The sequence below is a fragment of the Chenopodium album genome, chromosome 21 (genome assembly GCF_948465745.1).
Source record: "Chenopodium album chromosome 21, dcCheAlbu1.1, whole genome shotgun sequence".
Lineage (NCBI taxonomy): Eukaryota > Viridiplantae > Streptophyta > Magnoliopsida > Caryophyllales > Amaranthaceae > Chenopodium > Chenopodium album.
The window spans coordinates 31,915,241-31,921,240 of NC_137854.1; positions in this window are offsets into that span (position 1 = coordinate 31,915,241).

The following is a 6,000-nucleotide window of genomic DNA, read 5'->3' on the forward strand; positions in this document are numbered from 1 at the left end:
GTGTCCTTATTATTCTGATTATTTATTATGTAGACACATGATGTTAATTGTTAGTAAAGATAGCTGGTTTGACCGTAGTTGTTTTAATTTTGGATTATTGACGTCTATTACTAACATGAAGGTACCCAATATATATTGGGTAACCAAAGCAAAAAGGTGACTGATTTTGCAGGCTATGTGAGTGGAGACAACTTATTTATAACGATGATTTTTGGTTGTTTGTATATAAGGAATTATATGCAAGTTCCTCTCACTATAGAGCCTTTATAAGAGGTTTGTAGTAGGTGAAGCGATAATATGGATAAGTGTGTAAGTCTCCTATACTTCTCTCTGTAAATATTAGTCATGTGCTTGTGGTATGTATTGATCCTTCACAAATTCCTATTAAAATTCAATTCCCCATTTCTATGAAGGATATTAGTGAATGGATGTAAAAGAGAAGTTGTTTTGAAGCTTATAACATATATTATGACAAACTAACTTCTCTTCTAGTTTTGTGCTGGTTGTTAATGATTGTTTTGTAGGTTTGTCCATTGAGATAAATCGGTGCATTAAAAGTTTGTTCCGTTAGGAACTTGGTGCTTAATTAGTTGGAACTTGATGAACTTGAATTGATAAAACAGATTTAGGATACAGGAATAACAAAGCTTCTATATCAAGGTACTATAGGAGTTATTGTACAAGTTCCTGTTCAGCTTCTTATGCAAGTTCCAGTCAAGTTCCTATTATTCAAAGTTCTTTGGAACCAAGCATAAATTCCTGTAGCAGAAGTATTCTTACTGGAACTTTATGTTTCAATACTTTTATGCTTTAGGTTTTATCTATCTCTCTTAACTAACCTACTAACCTTTTGAAAGCACAAAAGAATTCTCTTGGGTTTTGATCTTTCAGGTTATATCTATAGAATGGATATTTGAGGAACTTTGACAAGGTGTTGAAAAATTTGAGATTAAATCAACACGTTCCTCTACCCAAGATACAATGGTCAAAAGGACCAGAAGGGCATGTTCAAACTTGATATAAATAGGAACATGAACAGTTGAAGGTGCATAGTAGGAAGGAACTCGTAGTATCTCGACAGCGAGGTTCCAAAGGGATGATGATTGTCAAATCAATATATTTCCTACTAGAAACCTATAATGGAAGAACTTGGACTTATAAGACTAACACAGAAAGTAAAATTGTTGCATAACAGGTGGTTAGTAAGTCAAGTTCCTATACCATTGTGAACATTTTTCTTGTCGAGTTTTTGATGCACATTTTGGTGTTTAAATGTTTGTAACTCTAGATGTTTTAGGAAACACTTCTATTCTTTAAACGGTAAACATGTTAATCTTTTCGTGCTTGATAAACCTAGTAGGAACTTGATAATAGGTATATGTATCTGTAAGTTCCAAGCAGGTGAAGATCGAGAAGCATGAGAATCAAACACATGTTACATTCTCTTTTAACATCGGGTAGATGGTAAGCAACACTAATCCATTAGATCTTAGTGATATGGATTTGTTTATCATGTGATATTTAGAGACTAATTGAAAGAGATGTCTTGTTTGTAAGTAATGAAAGAAAATGAATACTTGGTTACTTGTCTTAATAGAAGAGATGATGAACTGTTTGTTGAAAGTCTTTTCTATCACAGGGTATGTGGCTAAGTGTTCATCATTTATGAGGTTATAGATCTAACAATGGAGCCTAGTTCCAGCCATGGTTGAGGTTTGTTGCAGGAACGCAGGATTGACAACAAGTTTCCAACTTTGAATTATGAAAGACACGAAGAAAACAAAGCTATATGCTAATGGTCTTTGCAGGTTCTTTGGAATAGTTATCAATGTCTCTTGCTACATCATCAACACTGAAGCAATAGATCTTTGATGAACAAGACACCCTATGTTCCACTTAGGGATGTTTGATGATAGAAGTGCCTAGGCAATTAATACATAATCGCCTAGACTAGTAAAACATAAAGAGTTTACACCATCATATTTGATGTGCAATTTAGTGAACATATTTTGAGACTAACAGGTTTGTTCCCATCAAGCAGGTTACAAAAAATGAACTCACATGTTCGTGTAGAACTAACCGAGTTCCTAGTAAAGAAATATGTCACTGATGATAACAGCAAGGGCTAGCTACAGATGTTGAGGAACTTTTAGATGTTAAGTTCCAACTCTTGCAGCAAAGTTCAATGAACTCAATACAAGAAAGCAAGTTCCGACGAAGTTCCAGAGCTGAGATTATATTTGTTCCGACCAACAAAATCTCAACAATCTATGGAACTACAGTGTCTTTCATGCATACGTAACTAAGGCCGAGCCTCACGACATTAAAACATTTGAGGATGTAGCTTGAAGGTCAGATGTGCAACAGGAACTCTATGAGCTTAAAAGGAAGAAGGGGTTTGTTACATCCTAAACCTATTCTAGAACACCTACAAAGGGTCGGAGATTAAAAAGGGTGTTCTGGAAAAAACTTGTTGAGTAAGGCACGTGAATGGAACAAGGTCAGGTTGGTTCTTAAAGGAAACAACCAATACAAAGGTATGTATTGTTTTTAAGGAACTTGTTGCTTGTGTAGCTAGACTTGAAAATAATTGAATATTAATTGATCTTGCTGTTTATATGGGATTAGAGTTGTACCACATGGATGTCTTGGATTTATTTTGTATAACTTTTTGCTATAGATATCTATGTGGAACATACTCTAGGATAGATTGATATCCAAGTTCCTTCTTGAAAATTGAGCGTTAAAATTATCAATTTTTGTTTTCAAGATGGATTGAGTTATTAGTTGTACTTATTTACACTGATTATATTCTGATACAACTAACGAGCCATTGTGCATTGGTTTTTGATGATTCTATAATGAGAATATATATTTGTGAGCATTAACCACTGACAATGGAACTTGAGTTAGAAGTGGAAGTTCATATTAGATTTGAGATCATCAAGGAACAGAAAAGCCACTTCAAGAACTCCAAGGTAAGCCATCATATCAACCAACGTTTTACAGCTATATTTTTAATGGTAAGAGACTACATAAGATATAAGTTCCTTTTCACATGTCAACATTAAATGAATTGAATTGATATATTTTTTTTCTGGTATGTATGCAATATGTGAATTTGTGAATTGTTTATCTTATGGTTTTGTCTTGACGTGTCATATTCTTGTTTATTGCTTAATGGAACAAGACTTGATGAAACATAACATGAGTATAAAGTATTTTTTCCCATAAGTTATGTCAAGCTGGGGTTCCTATGCATGTTATAATTAAAGTAAAGAATATGCGCTTATTGTTTATGTGTCACACTTAGTTCTTGTGTTGTAAAAGACATACTCATTTGCCTAAGAGTATTAGAGGTCTCATAATAGAACTATGGGTGCTGTCAAACACGAAGTTCCTAAGTTGCCAAAGGAACAATGGAAGAAACTTTGATGGAACAAGACAGGTAAGTTCCCAGACCATTTGTACCTTACTTGTTTAAATTTTAGAGGGAACTAACCTATATTTTAGCCAACTTTCAAGCATCCACACCATATGTCTTCGAATGCGACATTATTCTACAACTTTCAGTTGTGTGTCCGTGTTGCGCTATACTTATTTCATATTTTCATATATTCGAAGATTCTTATTCACCCTATTTCCTTATCTTTTCATATAGCCCTAATTCTTACTCTTAATTCTCATGTGCTCTAAGTTTGTTCATCATCTTTTTATGATTCAATGAAAAGTGAAGAATGGTGATTATATGTTGAGGGGGAAGTTGAAGAAAATGAAAGAAGTAAGTACTTGAAAAGGAAGAAGAATGGTAAGGGACTCAGGGGGAATAAGGTAGGAACCAAGAAATCAAAATGGTTCATATCTGGTTGTGGAACTCAAGTGTATGAGTAAATATTATCTTCATTTATTTAAAACGTGTTATTCTAGGAAAGCATGAAAAATTTGTGTGATGACACCCTTTATAAAAAAAAAAAAAAAAAAAACAAAAAAAAAAAAAAAAAAAAAAAGAAAAAAAAAAGAAAAAGGGTGATCGAATATTTAATTTCCTTGATATCTAAATATGAAGAATATTGACTATGTTGATGCCACGTACTCGTATACTTGGTGAGCTAGTGAAGGAACAATAATAAATGTTGAAGGAACTTGACTATGAAGCTGAAATCTATTTAAGTTCCAGTGAGCAGAATATTCTTCAAAGAAGTTAGTGGTTGAAGTAAGGGAACTTGGTTATCAAATAGAAAGATGAATATGTGTTGTGTTTAGCAGGAGGTTCAAGAGTATAAAATGAAGAAAAAATGTGATGAACCTTATCATCTCAAAAGGTCTAAACAAAGAGCACAAATTCCACTTCATGTTCCCTCTACTTATTCTGTTCCATAAGCTTCTTTATATATCCTATGAGCTTGCGCTTTCATTTGCCTTTTCATGCAATCCTTTTCTAACTTTTTAGCTCTGATCTTTACTTGATTTTTAACTTTTTATTTGTCAAGTTCTATTAAGGGTTTTGAAGTTGGGCCTTTGGATTGTGAGTTGGAAATTAGTGTGGAAATGGTATCCGGTTTGAAAAGTGAGTACCTTGAGGCTTTTAGGAACAACAAGTGTTTAACCATTATATATTTACTTATTATATGGTGGTAGGTGTGACATATGACTTTACGTGTGTGTAATTTACGGAAAACAAACGTGTGGAACAATACCCTTTTTGATAATAACAAAAGGGGGAAGAATATGTATGATGCTTATGGTATGCAATAGTTAAGTCGTCTAAAGTTCTTACATCATGATTGTTGAAATTATATATATTATGATAATGATGTGTATTGCTAAGTTCCTAACTAGGTGAAGTTCCTGTGTATGTTCCTAACTTGTTCTAAATGTTATTTACTTGAAGAACTAAGGGGGAATAAATGTATGACGATTTATCCTTTAATGTGTGATAAGCATCATTAGTTTGTCATCATCAAAAAGGGGGAAATTGTTGAGTAATTAGGTTTTGATGATTGTAAACTAATGATGATTATCTATCTAATGTGTTTGCTAAGTTGTGCATAGAAAGAACAAGTTATACTTGGAACAGGATACAAGGAACCTGAGCAATGACAAGTATATAAGGAACTTAAGCAATATATGATAAGCAATAGAAGAACAAGAACAATGATGAGTGTTATGGTTGATAAGCATGATGATGGCTAAGGAACCATGAAGGTAACTATGTAAATAGGTGTTTGCATATGTTAGCTTCATGAGGTAAGTACACTATGCATACATGAGTAGTATATGTGTAGGAGTATTTACATAAGCTTTAAGTTTAATTAGTTCTCTCACTTGAAGTTTGTTTATGACAAACAAACTTCAATCTAATGTTTCTCTTAAGTGTTTATGTGAAGACAGGAACTGACTTAGGTGAAGTCAATGGGTTGGAACATAGAAGACTTCAAGAGGAACAAGAGAGAATGAATAACCCAAAGCAAGTTCTCCCACGAGAACTAAACTACGAAGGAACCTGAAGGTATTCTCTAACAAGATCCAGAAGGAACTTTCGGCAGGCTTTTCCACGAGAGCCGGAGCATGTTCCCTAACAGGTACATGAAGAGTTCCATGTTCCCTAACAGGTACATGAAGAGTTCCCTGACAGGAACTTAGTTCTCTAACAAGAACTATCTAAGTTCCCTAACAGGAACATGAAGACAGCAAGTTCCAATAGGAACTTGGCTTGCGGTTCCAGAAGTGGAACGTTGCCCCGAGAACTAGAATACATCAATACCACAAGATTCTAGAACAAGAGTTTCAAAGAAACAACATGAAGACGGAGAAATCGAAGTATATCGCTCTAGGATTCATGTAAGTATGTTGGACATAAAAGTCAGTCTGGAACAAGTCTCAAGAACTAAGGTGAACTCATGATAGTCAATGAAATTAGAGTTACTGACTTGTCAGGAACTCAGAGACTGTCAGAGTTCCAAAACCTAATTGGAACTTACGTCTGCACGTCGTTAAAGG